The following is a 27,678-nucleotide window of genomic DNA, read 5'->3' on the forward strand; positions in this document are numbered from 1 at the left end:
AGTTTCAATATTATATCGCCTCCAAGCAATATACATAATTGACAATTATGTGAATATTGTAAATCAGTAATAATTGCAAAATAATCTTTTAAAATAAAAATTCGATATCGTAACATAAAGACAACAGCAACGAATACAGTACAGAATAATAAAATGTTTAATTTTTAAAGAAAACTAATGAAAAATAGAACAGGCGAAATAAGGCTTATACATATATTTGTTGACTTTCTACTGTATCATATTAACTAGCGGCTAAGCTAATGATTCTCTCTGAGCCATACGCCGCCTTTGTGACGATCAGTGAAGACAGATAGTCAAAAAATAAAACGTTTCCAGATAAACTCAGTGGCAATCTTTCAGTTGGCGCTTGATGAAAGGTATGATAATGTCTGTGTTACATTCGTTTCGACACGACGTTCGCATGATGAAATTCAATGTGACCACTTCAAACTGACAGAGAGGTCTTGCCCGCTTTACGTTAACGCTATGTTGTAAGTGTATTGATGACCAAGGTGAGGCGAACCATTTCTATAAAGTAACCCTTTGCTAAAGAGGTCTCTGTCTTCGAAAGGAGGCGAATGATTTTCATAACAGAAAAATGCCAAAACAATGAAGCTTGTAGAGTTGATTAATCGACGACAATGTTGGCCTATCTGCTATGAATAGGATAGGAGTCTTAAATTCATTGACCAATATAAACGGTTTCAGTCTCGTCGCTAAGGATGCCTTAGACGACTGGTCTTCAGTATTACGTGATGTACGGGGCTCCTTACGCTTCCCAACCTCTATGATTCAGGCTTTACGTCCGGTATCGTCGTTCGGTACTCCACCATATGCTTGGCTCCCAGCACGAAACGAAGTCTGTTTATACCCGGGTCCCACAACGTGTTCGTAAGATTCGCAGGCAACTATGTTACCTACTAAGTTGTCATGGGAACGGTCCTCCACCTGAATCACCTTAAACGATCCTTAGATTTGTAAGCAAATAGACCCACATGACTCTATCAATAAAATGCAAACAAGTTCCGATCTATTTCGTTTACTCTTTTACATAGTTTACATTTAGGGAAGTACATTTAGGAACGATACTATAATATTGGGTTGACGAAGAAAGCACCAAGCACTTTCTTTTTACTTGAAACTATTAACGAGTAAAATTTCTGCAAAAGCTTACTATTGTCATTATACAATTTCATTGCGGTAAGGGCACAAATACTGCCCAGACCCATGAAAACATGTGTTCGGTCTATGGACAAAATGCGTTATCGGAAGAAATAGCCCAAAGATGATTTTATGGCTTTCGTTCTGAAAATTTCGACGTGAAAAGTGCTTCTCGCAGTGGCTGACCAATTACGGAAAAGCTGATGAACTTATTTTGAAAGTTGAGCAAGCCCGACACCGGAGTAGCCATAATATCACCTAGGAACAGGCAGTTTTAAGCCATTTGAAAAAGCTAGCTAGAAAAAAGTTCAACGATTTTGTGCTATAAAAATTGACGCGAAAAATGGAAAGAAATCAGGCTATTTTTAAAGTGGATGATCACAAATTATAAAAATATTGATCAAATGTAACAATAATATACAAATAAAAAACAAAAATGGGTTATGATGTTATAGGTGCATTATAAGTTGCTGGCGTTCGGTAAAATGATTGATTCGGACTTCAACAATATTACAATGGGTCATTGAAACAATTAATAGGACCAAATGATCTTTTGTAATGTACTCAACAAGTCGACAGTTTTTTTTTTTGCTTATGTTTACACTGTTTCCCTTTAGCAGCATTAACCTGTATTTGAATCAAATCACCACCACTTTTACCTAAAATTTCTGTTTAATCTAATTATACTCAAATCCATCCCGTACACATGACTTCCTGACACCCAAAGAACAATGCCAACACAAACATGATCCGCAGCGATGACGACAACAACAATAACAAAAACAACGGCGATGATGATGACAACAACAAAAACAACGGCGACGATGATGACGACGACGACGACGACGACAACAGCAAAAACAACGGCGATGATAATGATGAGGACAACAACGGCAACAACAAAAAAACGGCGATGATGACGACGACAACAACAAAAACAACGGCGATGACGACGGCGACAACAAAAACAAAGGCGATTATAATGACGACAACAACAACAACATTTCGGAATAAAGAAATCGTCGCTCACGGAATTATACGGATTTACGGAAGACAAATCCGCTTTTATTGATATGATGGTCATGACGGCGATAATGGTATTGATTCCACGACTAATGATGACAGGAATGTCCTTCTTCTTTAAACAGGTCAACCACCCCGCTTAATGTTCACTGTTGAGCACCATTGGTCTCAATGGCCGGCGTCAGTGCCGGCAAACTGAGAAATATCACTTGCCTCTGTTATTCATGGTCTACTCCAGCACATCTTTCACGCCAACTATCGACTAAGAATGTTGGAAAGGTTAACAGATTTGTTTTAGGATTAGCAGGCCAGTCTGTAAAACGGTCCTGGTTCATCACCGCCCCTCCGCCTGATTGGCCCGAGTTACATGCATTCTTCCTGCGTTTTCAACGCGGTCTGCATATGCCTGGTTGAGTTCGCTTTATTTTGTCAGTAAGGCATCACATCTTCTATAAGCTAATGTTGCAACAACCTGCACATTAGTCATCGTTTTCTAGTAGCGGCTATTTAGATTTTCTGCCCTTGCTACAAGTTCATCGAAAGACGCGTAAGGGCATTCTGCGAATTCTGCCACTGCTATTGCTGCTGTTGCTCTGACGAAACTGTCGATCTCCCCCAAACCCTCATATACCATTAGCCATATCGTTGTGACCTGATCATGTAGTCGTGGTTTTTCTGTGTGTCCAGGCAGTAGTGATATGCAAAGCAAGTATTACTCGGTTCATTTTTATGTCTAGGAGAAGTTGCTCTCAATTGATCTGCTACCCGAATCATTCTACGGAAGTTTGTATTAGCTTTTGCCACTTGCTGGCTCTATGTTTTCGTTCGATGGTCGTTGACTGCCGTACGAAAAAGTCAGCTTATTAGCCAGGACTCATTCGCCTAAACCCATTCTTTGAGTTTTTTTTTTCTGAGATTCCGGTGCCAACGACCACGACGAGAGCCGAAATGAAACGTAAATATCGAACTCGTTTATAGAAACAAGCGTGCGCGATTTCGACCACAGGTAAATCCGGCCAGATAGGTCCACAGCGCAAAGGAGAATAAGCAGAACCGTTCAGTACTAAAAAGAAAAACCAGTTTGATCACGTTACACTGCGATCTTGATAGTTAACAGTAGATCTCCTTCACAAGCCGATTCTGCGATTAAACGGGTGAATGAAGATAATAGCACCAAAACGCCGCAGCCACTATCTCGTGCTGAGTGCAGATATTTTTCCCTAGCTATGAGCAGCATCTGGGAACTGTGGCAGGGCAATCAGTTCGTTCACAGAAATGGAACCGATGAATGGTTACTCATTCATCGATTCCATACATGAGTCCGACCCAACAACTCTTTTGGCAATAGGAAAGCGATCTGAGGGCGCTTGCAGAGCACGGGCTCGTTGCTGGAACAATGACACTTGTATGTGTATCTCTCTGTGTGTATGTATTTGTCTTGCTCTGTTTTACTATTAACCCATGACTAGGATAATTTCGGGAGTCATTTGACGATTAAGTATCTCGTTCATGCGTTATGATCCCTACCATCACATGAGGAGGGTACAAGACGCTGTGTATCTATGTGCTTAGAACAAAACGATAGGTTCAGGCCTTTCGCTGTTTTCCGTGCGCAAATGTTGATTTTCCATGTTCCTATTCTCTGACTGATATGTATAATTACGATATTGTAATCCTAAAGGTAATCATTATTGGAAAAAGCCATTTACAATGCAACTTGACAATAGGGAAAATTTAATTTTTTCAGATAGAGTACTCTCTGAGATGATAAACAACTTTCGTGGTTATACAGAATATAAACTGTATTACGCAGCAAAATACAGCCAATCTGCTACTGTCGCACGGGTAGTGTCGCGTCTGCTCGCTGAAGCGTTTAGTGGCGAGGGCAGCAAGGGGTCACACAACACGGATACAAATAGAATAGACAGAACAGATAGCAACATACACAAAGAAAGTGAGAGAGAGGGTGAGGGAGGGAAAAGCACTTGGACAAGGAACTTTTGACAACTCGGTTTCACCGTATTTCCTCCGGGTAGTTTCTTAGCAAAAAGAATCAGTCTCACATTTAGAAATATACAGATCTCAACTATTGGAACCCCAAACTGTGTAAAGCTCACATGTAAACTTTACCTGTCTTTATACGAGTCGAAGACTGAGCTTCTTAAATGACCAGGAAATGGCCGCGTTTAATCTGCTTCTAATTAAGCTCAAGCCACCTTTCAGAGTTTTTGAGCTGAAGCGCCAATAAAATACCCAAAGCGTCATGATAATAGACCTTATAGTGACCTTATGATTTATTTTATGGGTAATTTCGAAATGAATATGTCGAAATGATATATGAACTCCAAGGAAAATTTATGTCGATGCTATCGTCATGTTTGATATTCGATGTCTTTCCGCTGATGCTGAAACCCGGTTTAGTCTATCATTATTAATTAATGATTTCGGTATCTTTCTCCTACCACTATTGATCCCCCTACCTGATCCAATCCTCATCCGAAAGTTTTTCCAAATTTTTCGCTTTTTTCTATTTTTTGTCGGAAATTTGCGATTACTTCTATTCAATTGATCCAGTGTCATATCGCTGGCAATCCTATTAATGGTTGATATAGTAGCTTTTTTGAGGCTATTATGAAAGTTCTATCGAAAAACACCACTAGTTTGAACGCTGCCAGCTAACAGCATGAGACGAAAATTATAACGGCACGTTATTCTTCGATACTACGGTCAAGTTACAAATAGTCACAAAGAACTTCATGGGTCATATCGTAGCCAGTTTGACAACGCTGGCAGATGCTGCTAAAGCGCTGGAGCAATACCTACAACTCACGTTCTAACACGCCTCTGTTATACGCGTCAGACAAGTGTTAAAAAGCCTTGAAATATAGCATAAGTCGTAATAGAAGGGGCAATCCCTACTTTTTGCAGTAACTGTTTGTTGTCAGTAGCCCCTAGTCTGTCTGTGTAGTCCAAAAAGTCAATTAATCCGACTCCTCACCATCGTCATCGCTAGGTCAACACACAGCTATTGAGTGTCGCTCAGTTCAATTTGTAAATCTTTATGCACCTGACTCACTAATCAGATTCACCGATTTAGCGAAAATCATTTCTAATAAAGTCCGTACTGCTATATTAACATGAGAATCTTCATTATATCTAATTCAATGGTCCTAGCGAGCCGCCAGCTTGTCGTTCTAAACAAAGGGATTTTATTGCAGGGACCTAACAACAACAAGATCACAACCATACCTCACAACGCGTTCTCGTGTTCCAGTGGTTTATTTTACATGTTTACGGGTTATTTCCTATTAACGACTAAATTTACCTTCGGGCTTTGTTCTTCTTTAGTAATAGATTATAAGACAACCGCAAATTAATTTTATCAATTACTAAAGAAGAGCAAAGCCCGCAGGTAAATTTACTCGTTAATAGGGAGTCACCCGTAAACGTGTAAGATTCGATGTTCCTTTTTCTAGAAACACCACGCAAACCGTAAAGGGTCCAGTTTGATTCATCATCGGTCTTATACATCGGTTTGGGATTGACATCAGCAATTGTGTGTTCTTCTAACGGCAGCAATGAACCGGATGAGGACAAACAGACATAATGGAGGCGGCCTAAATGTTCCAAGCTGTACGAGGCATTCCATTAGGCGACTTGAAACGAAGTGCGTTCATGCTCAGATCCGAATTCAGACCACCGCGTGCCCTTCAGGTTTAACAGGCGAATGTACCACAGTTTACTGCACCGCCACCGGGTCTAAGCGGGAAGCTGAGGGGCTAGCGTGAACTACGCTGAGTCGTACCTTATTTTGTCCATCCGCTCGTGTTTCACCGTAATTGACAGCGGGTGGTGCTCTTCGGCATTTAGATCTTCGTTTGTTGTTGTTGTTTGAAAGTGATTCTTCAGAAAATCGCTTTCACTCCGACCGCCAACAGAATATACAGGAGATGTATAGCGCCACATGATGACGAGCGGTCGTCACCGTCGAGCTGTTCGTCGAGCAGACTGGATATAGCAACAGTAGAAGAATCGGATTGAATATTTCCAGCTAACATCATTGATCGACATTCGTTTCGTTGGATGACGATACGCCAATGACTCAGTCTTCCCTAACGAAGTGATAAGCATTCATTTGTCTTTCTGTCATTATTTCGTGCTGAGCTACGATGTTTTTTAAAGCACTGACAGATAGGCCGAGAGGCAGATCAACAGTGGTTACTACACTGACAAAGATTTTGATAGGGTGATTACTGTCGAGCAAAATCGCAACGTCAGACTTCTTTCAATGCCGCACATCCACCGGTAAGCAAATACCCCCCCCCCCCCCACACTATACTATTGCGAAAAGTAGACTTTACCTACTACTGTTTCTATTGTGTACGTTGTTCCTAATGAGGTAATTTATTTGACTGCAATGCTAAATCCCTCGATGTGTAGGTCAACAGTTAGCTCTCTCCGGACCGCAGGATTTCATTACTTTCAAATAACCCTCATGCTTAATAGATAAATTCAAATTAAACTTAAGTATTCTTATATTAATGCGTGACATCTAATTGTTTGAAGAGATATAGTGTCGATTGTTTTTATTTTTTATCCCTTACAGGACGACACTTAAATACGGACATATTTTTTGAATTTTAGCGCCATTACCTCTCCCCTATTCCCTTTCTTCCTAGTATTCCCTGGTACACACAGGAGTGGATGGATAGGCCATAAGTATAGAATATCTAATCATCGCAACTGATATTCTGTCGTCTTTGGAAGGCAACACTAGTCGAAGTAGTCGGAATAGAATTGATTATGACGGAGTCAACACATTTACCTCAATGACCGCGCAATCCACACGACGCTTACTAGAACGAAGTCGATACGAAAAGGCACTACGGCAAATGCTTACATGTATAGCAAAGAGCGACGTCGAGCACAGAACGAACCACGGCGTAGCCAAAGACCCCGAACTGATTACAGGTCGCTAAATGAGGAACAGCAGCAAACGTCACCGATGCCGGCACGAATCACGGAGAAATGAGAGAGAAAGGCTTCATTGTGATTAGTCCGAAGCCGATAAGACAAGAGTTCAACCGCAATGGCGGTACGCAATTGCTATGGACGAAGAAGCACCTCGTTCGAACGGAAGAGCGAAGTTTTTGCGTCTACTTCGAACGGTAACCTCCAGTTGTATGCATTGTATACGGAAGATATACTATATATATGTTGAAAAGGACTGGCTTAGCTTTGTCGTTGGCTGCCAGGAACGAGCACTTCGCAGTCACTATTATAAGTGCGTCTATATAACAGAAGACGCATTTTTATCTATTACGAGATAAATATTATCTCCTCCGTTGCAACTAGGCCAGGCTTATCTGGTGGTATGCCCTCATCCCGCGGCTGGTAATCTTTAGCGCTCAATGAGGCCGATGGTACACTTCGCTGCGTAGACCCCTCGCGATCTCTTCGTGCATGTCTGGGGTGGGACTTCGTTATTTCCAAAAGTGATTAACAGATGGCACAACTTACGGCGTCCTATGCTATCGGAGCACCCTGTATTATGGGTCGACGACAACAGGCTTACACAACCAGACCTCCCATCGTCCTGAACATGTTGGTGTAGTAATACTATTAGTGAATGCGGATGATTTCCTTCTGCAAATTGGCGTATATCGTAGCTGCTTATGTACGCACGTGTTTTAATCCAAACTCCTTTGTCCACAAATTAACATGCCATAGAGTGCCAAATAATTACCGTTTAGACAACCCTGATGCCATTTACAAAACACTAGCGCTACGGCTACCTGCGGAAGCACGGCCAGAACGGTAAGGGGTAAGAAGCAGTGCACTTTCCAGCCTTTCCGCAATAAACTGAAGTCGGCATAGTTATAAAGGCTGGTCGTTACGATCGAGTTGGTGAAGTCGACCAGTGGTTCGAGCTGTGTTTCAATCGTTGAAGCTGGTGGCTAGCACAGTTCGTTCGGAACGCTCCCATTAACAAATGCTGTACTCGACCGACATATGATCTCGCTCCACACAGACTAGCTTAGCGTGGGAGCTTACGTTTGCCATGGTGAGGAAGCTGGCCGTTCTTCCACCAATGTTATCCAATAACACACTAAATATGAAGTCTTATACCTCGTTGGTCTAGCAGAAACAGTTTGGCACTCACGAAATGTCTCGCCTGCCTTCTTACAACGACGGAATAACTGTTTCGGGAACCGGTTTCCTCTAAATATGGTGCTGGCATACCAACATTTCAAAAGCTTTCCCACGCACTGATCTTCACGTTAAAGCAAGTCACTCTTTGTAAAACGTCCCTGCAAATGGCTCACTGCCTATTCGAATAGTCATTGTTCACGTTCCTTGTATCCGACCCATCGCTGGAACTGTCTCCCACCGAACCACACTGGGGGCGATTCGAAATTAACCAGCTGCTCGAACAATTTCCTCGCCATGTAATTCACGATTCTGCGAATTTTTTCATTTTTTATGCGGCTGGGGGCATGTTATAATCTAATATCCTGTCCTGCATAGTAGCCATGTTTTCTTTACTCGATCATACCTGTTATGTAGTACACGTTCCTGGCAGGACCTAAGCCAGCATCCACAACAAGAACGATAGTTCTAATACAATGGAAAATACTGTTAATTTTTTTTACTGACTATTTCGATGTTGGGGGAAAAAGTAAAAATCACTTATCTTAGTTTTTGAAAACGTTTATCATAAATGCGTGTCTCGTTATCAGTCGTGTTCTCAGTAAGTTACAATTTTAAGCCGTTCTTTTTTTCCATGAGTCATACCAGATAATCGTGTACAACTTCCATGCTATACACGATATCTGCTCTTTTTTAGCGGCCTATATACTAGTTGAACGTTCGAATTTTTATCAGGCAGATACAAGATGTAAGCTATCGTTCCGTATCCTGTGCCCATCTAGCTAGTATATTACCCCTAAACAGAAAGCCGTAATACTTTTTTATTAATAATTATTAATAATAATTATTATTAATTAATAATTAATAATTAAATTAATAAAATTAATAATAAAAATTAATAATAATAAAAAATAATAAAAATAATAAAAATAATAAATTAACCGAATAATAGAGCTCTCTGAATTCACAGCTGCCGTACAATACGGCCAATGCGAAAATATCCTGTGACGTATAATTGACAAGCTGACCTATAGCGTAACCGAGGTCTTAAGCCGTGTACGACGTAAACGTACGAATACGACGTAAACGTACGAATACGACGTAAACGTACGAATCGTTGAAATCGGACGGACGAGAGCGATTACTGATGTTACTCTTTTACCCAAAAGTAACAGTGAAATTTTGTAGATACCATTGAATCCGTACAGCGAGTTCGAAAGGAAATTATTATTGTGCGCACACCGGTTATGTCTTCGCAGTGAGGAAAAGAAGTGCTTCACCCCTTTCGTGTGCGTGTGGTTTTTTGTTTGTCTATTTTCATTTTTCTATATTTCTTGTATTAGAAATAATACAAATAATAGAAAACTTTCTGCTACTACTTTTGCTTACTGCCCGACAGGAAATATACATGGTTGACCACAAAATGGGACCACAAAATGGGCTAATCGTTCTCGGGCGGGTAAATGCAAAAGACACCAGCATCATGCCGGGCATTGTAATCGCTGAGTATAAAGGTTTCATGAATGAATCCTAAGATTAACGAGGTCACTATGGGCGGCGAAGTTCGTGCTAGCTACGCGACAGATGGGTCGCATCCATACGAACGTGCGAATTCCTTAGGACTTCATTGCAGCCATTAAGAATGCTCTGAGAACTTGTGGTGCTTCAAATATGGTTCTATTCTATACCATATGCGTAGTTTCTCTTAGCAAATAGCAAAAAAAGTTTTAGCTAAGCAACGCGGCTTGCCTACCGATGTTCATTACGTCAGCCATGTTAGTTGACAAATCGCTAAATATCTATGATAATTGCCAATATGGAAGAAACACTTAATAAAGTATTATCATCTTTTTAGGTTGATTCGCTGCCAATGAAACTCCTTAACGAAACCAACTATCTGCATTAGCAATTCCTAAGTGCCTACCGCGCCGCTTCTCCGACGTAAAAACAGATTTATTCAGAATGCGTTCGGGAAATATCGGGACATCTTCAACAGGGAAAACATTTATTGATTTATTCGTCCGATACCTTCCAGTCATTTGTCAACCAGAGCCTTGTTCTCTACTAAGTGGCATACAGCCCTCGCTGAAATCGGGATTTAGAGGTTTTTCAGCCCGAATGCCCACACGTACATGTGTAGTTTTATTAACAAATATACGCTATGTTGCTTTCATCAGGATGTAGTACTCCAGAGTTGTACGCTAATGAACTCGTCAACTTCATTATACAATATACTGAAACGATTGGTCTTATGTCAAATACATGCGTGTGCATACTCGTCCTGTACCCTCCTGTATACGTGTATGTACTTATTGCTTTGGTATTCATTCACCTCGCATGAGCTTTGTCCGCCCAGCGAAAATGCAAGAAACATCTAATCGAATCAGGGGATGGACCAAAGCATACTTTCCCCCCGGACGTGCCATTCTTAATCCAACTACTGGGGTCGCTGCTCTTTGCCGATCCCAATGATGACGACAATATTTGTAGCGTTACCGTTTATTTCCGACGTTCCGAAGGAGGTCGCAGCTGTACCTCGCTTACCGCTGCTGCCTGTTGAACTGTCGTACTTATGTGAGCGCTTGTGTGCGTGCTTTGGGGGTATTACGCCACCGGCGGAAGATTGCATATTATATTGTTCGTCTACTGGCTTATATATATATATATATATATATATATATATATATATCTGTGTGTGTTTATGGGTTTCAGCAAATACGGGCGCCGCTGCCAGCGATAAAGCCGCAAGCAGTGGATTTACACGTAAGTTCGTGTAGTATGAAATATCGCTAGTATATATATGATGATGCTGGTGGTGGGTACATTAGTCAATAGACCATTCAAACACAACGAGTATTCCTTGCTTGTGTCGATTTTCATCTTTTGTTTGGCTTACTTGGTAGACATCTTCATAAAGAAATCAGACGAAAAAAAGAGTAGCAAGGAGTGCTTGCTACTGCTCGTGAAATCGGGTAAATGTCAACCAAGCAGATCTGATCCTAGAAGAAGAGAAACTGTGTGATTCTTGTTCGGCGACTACGGAATAAGTTAACCGTCAATGTAGCTGGTTCAACTATTACCAGCCGGTCCACAGTCTACGAACCGGAGTGACGCATCGGATTAACGACGAAGTTTATGAACCACGACGAGCACGCCGATCCTCTACTGCGGGGTTATGCTAACGCCGCGGCAACGCTATCGTCAGCAGCAATAATAACATCAATCAGGGGGTCCATATTCGCTAGTCTTCCTTGTTTCTTTACTACCTCTGACAAGGGATGCCTTTCCTGAGCTTCTCATCAAGAAAAGTCTGACAAGATGTTAAAGTCTAATTTGCAGAAAAAGGAAATGCAACAGAAAGATAATTTTCTGTCAGCCGATACTAGTGTTTACCAAGAAACACATACAGACAGTGTAGAGTTCTAATCAACCAGACAGAGTTGCCCATTAGATACGATCAACGAAGAAACATTGTTAAGATGCTAAAAACAAAGCGACGATGAACCACCTGCACAACGGCAGCAGCGTCAACAGTAGCAAATGACACGAACACTGAAAAACAAAGGAAGACGTGGGGAATAGCTTTAAGAGTAAGAAATTTAACGGCACACGGTCATAATTCCAGTTGGCTAACATCTCCGGCCCAGAAACATATTATAGTTGTGCACAAGTTCAGGGTAGAATGTGTCGGTGACGGTGGTCATGTGGCCTTAAAGCGGAGAGCCTAATTCGCCAGATTGTCGCGTTGTTCCGGTAATTACTTTGATTCAATTTGCACCTATGTTGACCATTGGTAGTAAGTCGTTACCAATATCAGCATTGCCACCAGCATTAGTACAGCCAGCCAAGTTTTCTAAAAAAATAGGATGTGAGGGAAGTAAGCTGGAAAGAAGTACTCCAGCTTGGCATCGCGCCAGGTCAGAAAAAAACATTGAAGTCGTTGCGGTCAGCTTTGTCATTGCTACCTAGAACGATGTCGACCTACGTAATGATTGAAAGACACACAAAAATATACGGCAGTAACAATTATAACATCAGTACCCGTAGGCCGCTGGTAACATTGTGGCAAACATTGTATCTATTTGTTACCTTCATTACCAAGTGTATGAAATCGGAGGAGTGTCAGTGATTTCAGCTTCGATTAATCGAGAGGGATCTAGAAAGGTTGGTAGATGCAGGTAGTTCACGTAGATACACGTCATCATCGACCAAGCCCTTTAGATATGGATCGGCCGCGGTTCTGAGGTACTAGAACCGTTTGTTTCCGTTGTTGTCTTAGCGTATTTTAAAACGCGATCAACGAAATGGACCATATCATCGTATCTGTTCCGTCGCGTGCAGCTCTAGAAGCACGTAATGTACGTCTAGAAAGACTATAAGTGGTTTATATTTGGGACCGCCGTTGGGTATGGCTTATCAGGGCATTAAACCAAATCCGGTTGGACGACAATTAGTAAATGGCTGTTAGACGATATAATGCAAAAAAATTACTTATTTGTGGATGATAAGCAATTCATCCGACTTGTAGCTGTTTCCGTCTTGCGTTCGAGGGGGATGCGTACTTATCGGTATTGTTTGTTTTGGGAGTGACCGATGAGAGAAAGATAAGTAGATGATATCACATACAAGCGTAGCCAGTTATGGATTATCCTTGTTGGTATTGCCAAGAAAATTATCGAAAATAGAGGCATATATACGAACGATGGTTAGCTAGCCCCACCGAGGAGATCATTCTAATAACAATAATCTGTCATTCTAATGTCATCGCGCGTTTATCGATGTGGCCTATATCCTTCATCCTGTCAAAGTTCTTATTGGTACACCTCGCGGATATCTTCCGGGCTGCTTCACGTATTTGATGTCACAAGGACGCCATGAGCTAAGAATGCCCCTGTGACATCTGCTTAGATACGAGCAGAGACAGACAATGGCAAACTTGATCGTGATTATTATAATTATCGTTATATTAACAGCAAGCGATATTCAAATAAATTTATTTGGAATGGTAATACATTTGTATTGGGTGATAATCGATCGCAGTTGGCTATACGACAGCCAGACGCTAATCGTCTTTGCTTTTCTTTATTTTGAACCTGTACTTTGACAAAAAGCTGACAAATAGATAGAAATAAAACGAATTTTCTACTTTGGTACACGCTTTACTTCATTGTATTTAAATAGATTTAGTATATATATATATATATATATATATATATATATATATATATTGAATTTTCTCTCGAAACTCCCTAGGGCCGTCCTGTTATAATCCTAGTTTTTCCGATGTAAGCGATTATCTACAGATGAATTTCTAAATAGATCCTATTTTTGTACGGGCTTGCAAGCGCGCTCGTATTTTTTTGGTTTTCTTTTTAAAAAATTTTTTACCCAATATTTTGGGCGACGAGCTGCTATTGAAGGTTTTCGTACACTTTTGCAAGTAATTGTGAAATTGAATCGGCACCAAGTTCCTCCTGACACTTAAGCCCATGTCACACCTTAACGAAGAGTCTCACGGTAGAAGAGGGTCTATATCTCGGATTGCGCCTGCCCGCAAATGTTTCTCATGTCTTTGTCAGCTAGGCAAAAATCTATAGGCAGAAGCTCAGTTGTTGTTTAGGCCGAAAAAGCTATTCCCTCCAGATTTGAATCTAGGAAATTGCTGGTTTTCTTTTGACTAGCTTTTGCTCTATCCAGTTAAATCTAGCCATGATCGACAGCTTCGAAATCACATTTGCTTTTCTTTTACAGCCGTTCTGTTCTATCGACTGTTTGAGTGCACGTAACAACCATATTAATAATGAAGTTACGAAGGATATCGTTATACTGTTTTCTGTGTCGCCGCAACAATTGTTAGATGTCAGCTAACGTTGGTTCAGTATCTGTGGGTTCGATCTTATTCGTTACCGTAATCCCACCAGCAAAACGATTTATCAACAGATACGATGCATATTTCAACAATTTTCCCCTTAGCGGACTGGGCGTAAAACAGCGTAAAAAAAGACGTCAAAAAGATTTTTCAAACTAGACTATAGTAAAACAAGAAGACGAAATCAGACTAGCTCTCAATGGCAGTCCGAAGAGCTTTGTTAGCAGCAGCAGCAGCATAAACCAGGTTTGTAATTTTATGCGACATAAACAACAGTAACCTTAGTGAGCTATTATGGACTTTTCTAGTTAGTGTAAGACGTTTGTTCTTCAGTACGAACGGAAGGCGAACGGGAAAATAAAGTAACAAAGGCAAGAGTTTCCTAAATATTAAATGTTCATGTATATATGGCGTAGTCAATTGACATCTTTGATTGGATATATCTATCTATCTATATATATATGGAGGATAAGGGATATCATAGCAGTTCATAGGCTGTAGAGTTGTCCCTAAATTCGAACGTTACGCGTTGTGCGCGTGCAGAATAATTTACAAACCGTTCGAAACGAACGCTGACAAAAGTGGACCTTTTTTGGGACGCAATGTGAACTAATTGAACGTTCTGTGATATCAGTTAGAAGCTAATTAGATAATAAGTTAATTTAATTATAATTGTATTTTCACACTAAAACTAATAAGTTAGTTTTAATGTGAGAATATAATTAATAGAGTGGTTTTAGTAGCGATCATGACGAGTTGATATTTCAATGAGTTTTAATTGATCAATTAGTTTTTGGGTAGAAATTAACTCAAGCAACAACGCGGCCCGATCTTACAATGCTAAGTAATACATATTAACTTTGAACTCAGTGACCCTCATACTTATGGAGCCCGTACAACCGTTTACGAAATCCCGTATTTAAGTCAGGAGAACATGATAAATGCTTAACTAACTAGAACGTAAAAATAATAAGAAAAAAATCGCATTAAAGACTCATGCGCAATAATAGAACTGTTTTATATTTTTTGACATTCACTGCGGCGGCACAGGCTCTATACTAACATCACTTACAAAGGCATAGAGCCCTAAACAAGGTACTATATTTGTCTTGTATATATATTATCTTTGTTCGAAGGCCATAACTATCCGCTTAGAACAAGTGCTACCGATATCTCTGACAATTCAGATCCTACATTCATTCAATATCACTTGGGTTCATATGGTCACTTAACATTGACTGTCTCTGTTCCATGTCATGATGACAATATAGCGTGAAATAGATCTATAAGAGATCGTGTTTTCTTCACCCTTATACAGAAAGGATTGTTAGTGCAATATGTTATTTGTCTGTGAGAGGTTTACCTGAATGGTTTACAAACAAGAGCGTCGAGTGAGCAGACGAGTGAATATCGTTATCTCTGCATTAAATCAGCATCAACGTGTGTTCTATGCAATATGTTCTTCCTACGCCAATTAATCAAGCGAGCTTAAGTCTTCTAGCTGCAAACCTCAGCAAATCTAGCCGAAAAAAATGCTTCCTGAAGGAACAGCGTCCGAACAGGGTTAATAAGGTAGAATGCCATAAAAAAAGAAAAAAAAAGATTAAATCTCATCTGCATCCTAAAGGGATCTTCATGTAACACTTTTTCTCCTGCTAAAGAAAGCCACTACCTTCCTGTTTCACAAACGGATAGACAGTGATGTTATCGAAAACAAGAAACAGGAACTTTCCTGCTGTGGATAGCCCGTAATCTCTGAAACGATGAGTTACTTCCAAGCAGCTGCCATTTCGGTAGCTGCTGATAATAGTATTCGCTTTTGGCTCGTTTGCGTTATCTTCATGATGCAATAATGTGGTTCTATTTATTTACCTTATCGCTATATTTTAGCACACTTAAACTAACTGAATGGTTGCTCCTGCTCTCTCTCTTGCCCTCATCTGTGGCTATCATGCAATCATATTCACCCAAGGAATAACTCGTCACGATTTACCTCCGGACTTTGCTTTCCTTACCTGTTATATTATCTCTTTCCGGTTATTCCTTTATATCCCCTTTCCCTCGCCAACTGCGTTATCCCCATCCTTACCTCTTGGCCGTCCGCTCTCCCTCGCGTCGTCTCACGCTCCTTCTTTCCTTCTATTTCTGTCCTTCTCTCGGTCGTGTTTTGGTTCTATATATATATATATGCGGTTGCAAAATAGAAGATCGAGATATGATCTTTTTTGAGTTCGACTTCGGATTTACCATAGTGATACGATTAGCGCGGGTGCAGCAGCAGAAACAGCGGCGTTGGGGCCGCCGAGGAACCGACAGGTGGATGCACGGGTATCGCGGCGTCGGGTCACAGCTGTTGTCAGCGTATCGCAATTCGCCAAACGACATCAGCAGATTTCTACAGCTTCTCTGCCAAGGCGCCCCCAGAGGGAAAATGCGCTGCTAGCCGCTATTCCGTTCCCGTTGTCGGGCACAGATGCCTGTTGCTGCTTTGGAGGGAAAGTCCGATCAGATAGTAGCTCGATTAAAATAGCGGTTTTGACTGCCGTTCGTATTTAGATGCCGTTGCCTCGACTGCCATATCAATGATACAAACAGCACTCAATCGCGGTCGTTATTATCGCTGCTTGACCGTAAACTGTTGATTTATCTGCCTTTATCCGTAGATGGAGAACGAAGCCGCTACATAGCTGGAGGGCTGGTTGTTCAGTCTGTCCACCCATGAAGCACACATACAACTGCACCTTTCTCCAGTACCTTTCTCCGTCTGAGCGACGTCGCTGTATCGATACGTATGTCGACGTAGATAGCCGTGTGTAACGTGGAAGCTTACCCACTTGACGCAGAAATGAAAAACATATGATCGGCGTTTACCAACCGGTCGATGTCAGTCATGTATTTAATTATATATGTGCAATAATGTGTTGTTACTAGGCGTACAAAGGCGCCAATTGTTTAGAGACATTTTATTATTCTCTAATGTCACCATATACTTGACCGTATTGAAAGTTCTTCAACTTAAATAGTAAAGCATTTCCTATTCTGTTCCGTAGCAGAGCTCAAAGACATGCGGTCGAGTTCCTTGGAAAAATAATCATTAAATATAGGTAACGTAAAAATATGCACGTATAGTTATTAGAATAGACCTATTCGTATTAAGCCGACTTAGCGCTCTCGTTCAGTTGCACGTATGAGCGAGGGCATATGGCACAGATATTACAACTGAAATATTGGACGCAAGGTAACATACGGCTGTACGAACTCAATGGCTTCTATTTTCATATTTTTACTCGGCTTTACAACGCTACTGTTTGTTCACTAAACTTCATTGAAAAATTCTGGCATCGTTTGAAAACTAAGATCGTGGCCATGGTTGGGCTACAGAAATGTAGTTGCTACAAGCAGGTAGTCTCAATCAAATAACGAATTTCTACAAAAAGTGCCTCCTCTTTTTGATCTCTTATGACCAGCAGCTATTTTCGACCGGTTGGTTCCGACAACGAAAAAATATTTAGCTTCATCATGTAATTTCTCCATTCGGCAGACAATAATAGCTGGCCATCGTTCCGGATCTCCGTGTACAGTTCGATAGAACATCTTTGCATGGGAATAAATCAATTGACTTCCTTTCTTGTGAGCAAGGTTAACTTTTTATTGGACTACCGTTCGTTCGTCGCCAAATACAAAAAGTAGCTATTGACTATGAGCGAAATGTAACCGAAGTTACCGAGTACTTAAACGAGAAGCTGTTCTTTTACCGTTTCAGAGAATTTACGCAACTCATTGCACTGAGAACATTCTTTTCTCGAGAGATTTAGTTCGTCTGCAACAGGAGATCCGTACGGAACAATCAACCCTATAGGACAACTGTTAAAAGATTGCTCTTGCTGAGGGCCTAAGTCCTACAACAGAACGAAGCCGAGATTCAACCATGAGTCACAGGAACAAGAAGCCGAATGTTAATGGCTCTACAGATAATGCTGATAACGTATCATATAACTAATAATTAATCATCATAAAAATGGGGGTGATAATGCATCACTTCAGCATTACGATGAAATCAGCACACGGTGGTCATGTCCAGGTCGCCGTTAGATGCCGAAATGATGTCCGAATCATTTATTAAAACCTGCCCAGATATTTTTAACATGAAACAAAGTCGGTTAGATATAGCCAGCCTGAAGGGTGTATGTCGAGAGGCGGAAAATGTAGTTAGCGGCACAGGCGAACAAGCTTGTTTTTTAAAGGATGGCCAAATTATTATAGTTACTAAGTCGGAGGAAAATCGGGTAGGCTTGCTTGAGCTGAAAAACCTCTTCAGAGAGTCTTCAGGCTTTTCCCAAATCAAATGCCGTAATGGCAGTTACTGTAGAAAACTTAATCGGAGTCCATTGTCTTTCAACAGTCGAATTTTGTTTCAGAGACAGCACGAGCATATGGGGCCATAATCGTAGCGTGAATATGTCTGAAGGATTCGTTGGCTGGTCATGTCAACTTCTTAATAAGTTAAGTCGGATAACATCACCGGCTGACAATGCGAGGCAGTAGTCATTGTAGCGATTGTGAAAACAACACGAGTTTCGTTAACTGCTTTAACGTTCATGAAGCTGGGGTTCATATCCTCTGCAAATTCGCAATCGAACGGGTACTGCGCATGCTCCACAAGCCGATATATGGAAGCCAACCGGGCTTTTCCGCAAGACCATTGTGCTTACGGCTGACTTCGATTTAACTAGCTCCAACATCAGCGTTCTTTGTGTGCGGCAACGAGCAGAAAAGTGTAAAAGCCGTTCCAAGGAATAACGCATAAGAACCTCAGCCAAGCCTTTCACACCAGGAAGGTTGAAGTTCTGTGGCCCTGCTTCAGCGAAGACGTCTGGTAACGGCATTTTTCACGATAAAAATTCTGTTACAAAGCTGTTTCTTATATGAAAAGGGTCATACCAGCGTCGGTCCAAGGCGCTGTTTAGGAATTGATCAGCCTGCAGTGTCTCGTCACGACAATAATCCAAGGAAGCAGCCTTCGCAAATTTTTCCAACTCCTGGAGAGCCAACATGTTGAGTCCAGAGCCGTTGAGTAAGAAGGGAACAGCAGCTTTTCTTTCAATTTACAACTAGCACCTCTAGTGTCTATTCCAGTGTCACGTAAGAGCAACTACCATCGTTCATCATGATCAATGACCACTATGTCTGCCGGTGTCTGGTGCCTACAAAAGATAACGCTGTCCAATGTAGTCATCTTGCCCAGCCATCGTTATTACAGCACAGCCATTAGATCCCTTTGCGTTACCGGAGAGGCATGGAGCCCAGCTTTTATGTCCGAAGATATAAGCTTCGTCAACGTACGAAAGTGGTAACATGCTCGTCACGATCGATTCGGATCTCAGCGACGTAGCTAAAAGCTACGTGTAGATGGATTATGTCTGTTACAGATCGTACGAAAAGCTTCCGAACCTCGCATTGGCCGTGCATTCCATCGCGTACAAAAAGGTCAAAAGACACTTTATTAAAAAGTATCCTAAAGGAAAGTATCGGTGGCTGAAGATAGCCACGTTTAGGTAGGTTCTTTTACACCTCAAGTGTTTCGCAGCGTTGGAGAAGGAACTGTACAAAACTGTATAAAACAAATATTCTCATAATGATGTTTCCGTAGTGACCTGAATCGATAACATAGCATTAACGGTTTACTTGTCGACTATGCGCTCGTTAAGACGAGCATATTCGATACCTGATTCATTGCGCCGTCTTCTTGCAACGACAGCGATGGTACAACTTAGTGGTCGTCGAAACTCGGTCCGCCGTCGGAGGTCCGCCAAACGGCTCAAGCGGAGTGCCATGCTCTTTAAAGCGTAGCCAATTTAATCCCATGCTTGGAAGTTTCGAAGCCCTTCCCTATTTTTTATTACAAGCTTCTAGGAAGTATTCTACGCTGGTTGAATGAACGCATAGCAAAACCATTTGCGCTACGGCAATACCATTATCGGTCTGTCGTTCGGGGAAATTACAATCTTTGCACTTATGGTAGCGGTTTTTTCTCATAGGGAAAACCTTATCATCAATCTAAAATCTCCAGCAATGAGATTTTTACGGACCCACACTTTTTGTGATCAACTTTATTTCTTTCTTGAACGATTGATGTTCAACCTAAAACGTGGCACCTCAACGATGAAACACGGCCCGCAAGTGTAATCCGCGATATAGTATCTTCGATGTCCTGTCCCTTAAGCGACGTCGAAACACTAGTTGAATGATAAATTTTAAATTATTGCATTTCGGGCGCCGGGTATTGCCGCTCAAGCTCTGAAAGATTTGCTCCGAAAGACAGCAATGCTGGATTCTGTGGACATCGAACTGCACTAGGGAGCACCCGTTCGACCTTCGAGGCGGGGTCTTTGGAAAGCATTTTCGACCTCTGATACGGGCCCTGGTCAAATAGGGAACGTCACCGTATTTTCACCCCGTCACGGTTCCTGTGTGTGTAATAGACAAAACAGCAAAAACAAAACTTACTTTTATCTAGCAAGGCGCTGAAAAGAAGACAAACTTTTTCCAAGAAGAGAAACGAATGCTATTAGTCTATCTACTTCTGTGCGATTTTTTATTTATTATTTATCCGTCAATGTGGAAGATTTAGAATTAGTAGCCATATAGAGGTGCTTGCTATAATTGTACTCGGATTAATCGGGCAGCGGAAAGCTGTTCGGGTTTAATTTTGTTGTGAAGTGCGCCAGAACCACAAATACGTATTTGTCGAAGGTTTAAATACAACCTATCATTGTCCTCGATTCCTGAAGCAATCATTTTTTTTAATTGTCATAAACGTTTTTATGCTACATCTCAAGGAACGCCAGCGAAGCTTACTAAGGTTCGTCCCAAGTAGCATGTCGCTAATTTATTAAGTACTTTTTAAAGGGTAAATTAAGCAAAATGATATATCTGCCTACATATCATTAGCCTGGTTGAGTTGAGTATATTTGTGTAAGCAAAGACTCTTTTTCATTATTGTCATCGAATGATAAACGTTTACGGGTATTGTTATTAGTTTTTGATCTTTTTATGTTCGGCCAGTATCTTTGTTGCGGAAGGGAGTGTTCGCGACTGTCAACAGACGGCAGCTTTTCTATTAGAAAGACGGTAATCATTGAGAACAGGCATACTAAACCCCTGAGGCTCTGACAATAGCGTGATAGGATTAACACTAGTGAGATTTTCGATTACAATATCTCCCTTCAAAGTAAAGTAACTGCCTATGCGATCGCCGTTTGGCTGTCTATATATATATATATATATATATATATATATATACGATAGAAATTGTTCTAATTAGATATTTAGAAAATGATGAAAAAAATTGTGCGAATAATAAAAGCAGAGGCCGATAAATATTAGCACATATGGTTATGAGTGTCCGTAATAACTATTGTTATTAGATAGTTGCTATAGTTTGGTAAAATATATTTACTTTAACGGTGCGTCTGAAAAAAGAAGCTAACTTAATTGAATACATGGATGAGCAGTAATCAAAAATAACAACGATACGCGTAAATATCATGCTATTCTTGGTTAAACTTTCGATAAAATGTCGTCTATGGCACGGTCAAAAGATCTGCTATTGAATCTTCCAAAGCGATCGTACCTCCGAGAAAACATTTAAACCTACAAATAATTGAAATGAAGGACTTCAGTAACTTGATATAATAACAATGTTATATTGCCAATACCACTTATATAACCTCGAATTAGATGTGAAATATTTTTTGACTTATGACATAAACTAGGGATTACGGTACTAGAAGTTCTTCATCTTCTAACAACCTGTGATAGATCTTTGTTGGGCTAATAGAGGATACCTTCAATTTCAGAAAAAGTCATACAATTATTTAGGATTATGCCACTGAATATGGCCTAAAATACCAAGTCTGTGATACACTCACATAACGCATCAACTATTCCACTTCACTAACTTCTCCATAAATTTCTATTTCCCGTAACCCCTTTGTTTCGATATAAACTGTGGCTCACTATATACGCTTCATAGGCTCTTTCCCTCCCTCCCTCTCTCTCTCTCTCTCTCTAGACCATTACTTATCGCACAATTTTAGACAAAAGGTTTTAAAGCACTTTTATTTTAGTTGTCAGTCGCCGGCGAACACTGCTTACAATTATCATTAAATAAATATAGAGCAAATTTATTTTGCAAGCAGCGAAAACCATTCGTAAGGGATTATACTAATCTTTCTTTTATAGGCAACAAGATACGAACGTCTCCTTTATTACTAGAAGGGTAATGTATTTGATAGAACGAAAGAAATCATACAATGCTAGCATCACCGATACCAGTCTCTGAGTGATGTTGTAGATCTATCATAGCCACTAGAGTATCACAGCGTTTCATCTCTTACATTTTTTTTTTTTTTTTTTTTTCGTTTTCAGACAGTTTATCACAGCCAGGCGTTTCTTTGCGACGGAATTTCATCTTTTGCTCGATCCTTTATAACAATAACATGCTCACATGAAGTCTCCTGTTCGTGTCGCGTATTACCGCCGCCAGCAGCTTCATTATCATCACTAATAACACCATTATACATATAACATAAATAATAAAAGAAATAGCAAATACGTATAACCATATTATAAACAAAACATGCTGAATTTTCTCCATGATTTTATGTTTCATCAGGAAGCGACAACTGGCTTCGTTCGTGCTGTGCACTTTTAGGAGGACGGCTCGTCTGAACGAATCGGTCACGGTTACTCTACGCAGTAATGGTCGTTGACGCAGCAATCTCAGCCCCCGTTAGATGTGGTGCCAAAAGAGGCTGAAACGACGACATTTTTCGAAGCGGATGACGAACGATTCATGGTGATTTGGCACTACCTTTTCCGAGCTAGCCATCGCAACGCCTCAGTGAGGGAGACGTTATTATGGCAAACAGACACTTCGCCGTCGTCGTTCGGAAGAGCGGAAAAAAAAAAAACGTGAACGGACCTGTAAATAATTGTATTATGGTTTTATACGGCCACTTTGGTACCTACTACTTCGGTCTATTCGGCTTCATCTCTATTATTAGAGGCTCGAACGAACATCGTTTCTGCTTCTTAGACTGAGCGTGAGTACGTATGCCAACAAATGGCCGTATGACACGATCCGAATATCAAACCGAACCCTTCGAAGAGAAAAGTCTTTCAGAATTAACGAGCCGGACTAAATACTCTGTCAGTAGTCTATACATCACGCCGGACATCACGTTGTTGTGAACACAACGTGAAGAGAGTTCGTGTAAAATTTTTATGGCTTCTTACATAATTCCAGTGGAGAGGAAGAATAAAAAACTTCTCGTTTTTTAAAATAATTTTCTAATTCCCCGTTATCTGTAGTAGCAGCAGCAGCTCTAAAAATATAATAGTCGTACTTCTAAATTAAGATTCGAGTATATCGTGATTTATAATACTTCTACCGAGAAGACTGAATAATTTTCGTTTTCAAATCGCAGATAAATAATGAACTTTCTAGCGCACTCTATAATTAATTCCTGTATATATGTTATAAACAATGAATTCATCAATGCACTTTTTCCTATTGTATGGTTGACTGGGTTTTCTTCGGCAGCAGGACACCAATGTATACCTTAGGACGTTACTCAATAGGCCCAAAACGGACATATACCAAATGAGATACGCTGTCAACTACTAATTCGTAAGGAGCTAAATATAGAGGCAGCGCTTGAAGCTTTGCGAAAAGCAAATGAAGAACATCAATGAATTTTATCAAGGTCCTGAAGTTTGTAATTTTCCTAAGGAAAATTTGAGCTAATTACGGTTACTAAAGTTATGTCGGTATACTTTTATTTGGAAGGAACAAATGCTCTATAATTTGGTAAAGATGTTCATGAAACAGATCTGTTCAACGCTGCCTGCTATTATTTAAATCTCATAAACAGTTCCAGCAAACGATTTCCTGGTATCGTTTGCTATTCTTTGTATATGAACAAATTATCGGAATCTCCTCAACAAAAAAATATGGTGTCAAGAACCTACCCCGACTAGAGATCTAACCAAGGTGGATCTCGCTTGATTTATGGGAAGTTTTTCCAGTAAACCTTCAAAACGGTATTTTAACTATTCAAGGATCGTATCTTGCTCCTTATTTGCTACATGCACTAGTGCTTGTAAAAACCATGCCGTCCCCTAATAAAAACGGCCGCTGCCACCGCAATTACGCACAAGTTCATCGAGGTCCCCTATGTCACTTTCGGCTGCTGGAAACAGTTCTATCTAGGCTTGACTAAATGTCTTTACTAAAACAAAAAAAAAAAAAATCAAATCACAGAGCTCTATTGAACGCGCAGAAGGTTAAAGGTTACGGCCCCAGCAGAAATTATCAGAAATCTGTTCGTTGAAGGTAGCGCTGAAGTAAGTCCCCAAAAGTAATCTCATGCTGTAAATTGTTACTTGGTAGCAATTATCCACTTTCGTTTGTAAGTTCCATCAACATGATTTTCGTGAAAGGCCAATTATTAATGCGGCCCCTTTCGTCCATTTTGCCAAAGTCATTATGGAATTTTCGCGCACAGATAAAGTGCATTTTTTGAGGCGCACGTACCGTTTCCGTCCGCCCACACATCTTTAAAAAACCCAGATACCAGCAATTATCTCTACAGTAGACAAAGCTCTCGGCTGTTGTTAATGTTGCGACGGTAAAAATGGGATAATTTTCCATAATGACAGAAATGAATATTTTACTCATCAACAGAGTGGCTCGGCTACAAAATAGTGGTTTTGTCCGGTAGACCTCCTGGATTAAGGTGGGTTGTCCGTTCTGTTCTAGCTCGGTGAGACCGCTGCAAAGAGGTGAAAGGACAACCTTTCTAAGTTTGCATGATGCATAGAAATACTCATTATCAACAATTTTCTATGCTGATAAACAGGTTGGTAAGCAACTGCTAAGCTTCGTCCGTACAATATCTAACTTGTTTTCGTTGTCCTAATTGGTCTTTATCCGAACCAATAATGAGCTTCACTGTGGGCACAGATCTTGGTAGCAACGGTGTCTGACAAGCGCAGAAATTAAGGAGGTATTCATCAGTAAATAACGATTTTTTTGTCATTTGAAAATATTGTACCTGTTCTAATCTAATTCGATATATAATAGTTCCTCTAGTATGGTTAGTGAGAATCAATGATCGGAGCTGTTCCTCAGTATGTGACGCTTCTCTGATGTTCCACTCTCAACAGGCTAAGGTGATTCGCCTAAATCGTCGGAAAGCTAAATTTATATAGGTAAAGTAACGCTTTTTCTTGTCTGTTATAATTAGAACACTCGTCAAATAAGAATGATTTGAAGGACTCTGATAAAGCAAAACTGATACAACCAATCTGCTCAGATGTATCATGGCTCAGAGGAATTTGCCACGTTCGTCTGATGGTAGGACGAGTAAGCCTGATCAAAGCTTGGGCCGAATCGTATAGGTGCTTGGACATTCACCCAAAAATAGCCTACGTCTTTGAAAGAACTAAAGGGCTAAAGTGATCGTTTGGATTTTGCATTCTCATCCCAAATGTACGCAGTACGACGTGTTGTACCTGGCCATTTTTCTCATTTCGGAGAGTGATTTTAAGACTCTAAGAACTTGCCGAAATATAAGCATTGTAACGTGTTCTCATTTTTCTTTTAGGATGAATAGCTTAATAATGAACAGTAAATGATGCAAATTAACGTAATTGTAGAAAAAGGCCTACAAATAATGGCCTACTTCCTATCAATGGCAGGCATTGGCTACGATTTAAATTACTTACCAGACTATACGATCCCGTATAAGATTTCGGACCTCATTTTAAATGTGGCGCACCTAGAACTATCATCTTAGTACGACATCGTTTCGGTCGAGAAACGTTTGGTGTATTTTTTGCATCATCATCATCTACAAACTCCGCAAATTATGATAGTTTTCTAAATATCAAGGCTAGTACTAACAAACGAAGCTTCAAAGATTCACTAGACCCTTCCGTCGTTAAGACATCATTTTTCATAGCATTCACTATTCGGACTCTCGTTGAGGTGTCGAAGGAGACAATCTGTTTAGTCGCCATCTCCAGTAGCTTTTCGGAAACTCTTCAGACGCTCAGCAATAATGGCTACGTTCAAGGCTCTCGGTAGCGGTAGGTACAATCCGACCAGAATTCGTCTGGTACCGATAACGCACTTGCATTTTGGGCATGCTCGCTTATCATGATAAGCACTAGTGTGCCTCGAATAGCCAGCAACATCTTTTTCGCTGCATTGCTAGAGCACAGAGAAATATGTACTTTGTACGAACTTCATATTGGATACGTATGTACACAATATACAATCAACGTTCAAAGATACCGACCCCACTGACGCGCGTAATCAGTTTATTGTCGCAAATTTGTCAGCGCTGTACGCGCATCATTGGAAAACAAAAAGTCACTTAGGATTGAAATCAAGAAAACGTTTGCGGGTAAGTTAACTCTTTTGTGCTCCTCACTTCAAGTTATTCCCGCTGTGAGCATTTTATAGTTGTACGTAGAAATTTAGTTCATAAATACTTCTTGATATGTGGTACTGGACCCACAAAAAGTCTATAGCTATAAGTATATCAGCCTTATTTGTCGAATAGCGAATATCAATGATTCTGATATTATTTGGAAATGTTTTGGGCACAAACTTACAAAATTCATATTCGATCATGAACTAATTTACAAAAGCATTTTTAGTACAAAACGAATCTCAAGTTCAAGTCCTGGTCATCGAAAAACTTCTGTCCCTTTTCAAGGATTTTCAAAAAAACGATCAAATACTAATTAATCACTCTTCTGCTCTTTAGTCGACGACGCGTATGGGTGCCGCCAACGATTTTGATCGTTACTAATCGCGGTAATTACCGTTTCATTTCTACTACCTTGTTGTTATATTACCATAAGGTGACTTATGCCATTTCTCTTTTGTGTATATAATTCATAGTCCGTTTATGCGTGCTAATTGTTTTGCTGTAGCATCGTAAACATAGAAGCGGAATCAGTTGAAAGTTATATGAAGCAATTTGTAAAAATCTCCACTTCAATATTAGTACCTTGAACAGTTGACCCTTATTGGCTGGCAGGCTCACGCGCCACCGCGAGAAGGTTTTCCCTTGCAGCAACGTACGAGAGCCCTTATGGCATAACGTACACGGAAAAAGCTCGTTCTCAACGAAAACTATCGGAAAGAAGAAACAGTAGTATCAATTTAATCCGAACGATCGTCTAATAATGAGTAGATCAAAAGTGTTTAACAGTACATAGAGTGAATGCAATCTCTTGCCGAGATCTCATCAGAACCCAGATCAGATCATTTCTACGAACTACAATATCTAGACGTCAGTGGGACTCGGTGCTTTAATGTCAACTTTTCAACTTCAAGATTTGGCAACGATTCCAGTACGAATACAGTGAATCGGAACGTTTTATTTTTGTAGTTC

At 40.4% G+C, this 27,678-nt stretch overlaps 1 long non-coding RNA gene across 1 annotated transcript in view; it reads left to right on the plus strand.

Moving 5' to 3' along the window:
• LOC147756278 (uncharacterized) overlaps positions 1-23,979 on the plus strand; it is a 46,814-nt gene extending 22,835 nt beyond the window's left edge. The window contains exons 6-7 of the long non-coding RNA XR_015326183.1: positions 22,634-22,724; positions 22,881-23,979. This is a non-coding gene — a long non-coding RNA (uncharacterized LOC147756278). The remainder of the gene's footprint in view (positions 1-22,633; positions 22,725-22,880) is intronic.
• Positions 23,980-27,678: the final 3,699 nt, after the last annotated feature.

This window comes from Varroa destructor, unplaced genomic scaffold, assembly GCF_002443255.2.
Source record: "Varroa destructor unplaced genomic scaffold, Vdes_3.0 BEIS01000004.1, whole genome shotgun sequence".
Lineage (NCBI taxonomy): Eukaryota > Metazoa > Arthropoda > Arachnida > Mesostigmata > Varroidae > Varroa > Varroa destructor.